This window comes from Arachis ipaensis, chromosome B06 (genome assembly GCF_000816755.2).
Source record: "Arachis ipaensis cultivar K30076 chromosome B06, Araip1.1, whole genome shotgun sequence".
NCBI lineage: Eukaryota > Viridiplantae > Streptophyta > Magnoliopsida > Fabales > Fabaceae > Arachis > Arachis ipaensis.
Window position 1 is genome coordinate 119,581,863 of NC_029790.2, and position 209 is coordinate 119,582,071.

The following is a 209-nucleotide window of genomic DNA, read 5'->3' on the forward strand; positions in this document are numbered from 1 at the left end:
CTATTTAATCTGAATTTTTTTGTTAATGTTTGAATAAATATTTAAAAAATGTAAAAAAAAAATTTAGAACAAAATTTAATGTAAATTTTTCTATTTATTTTCCAAAAAAACTTGTCATTCAGAATGAAAAATTTTTTTAAAACAATTTATTTGACATAAAATTATAAATTTTTTAGGATGAAAAAATGTTATTTCTCTAATGATTGCAA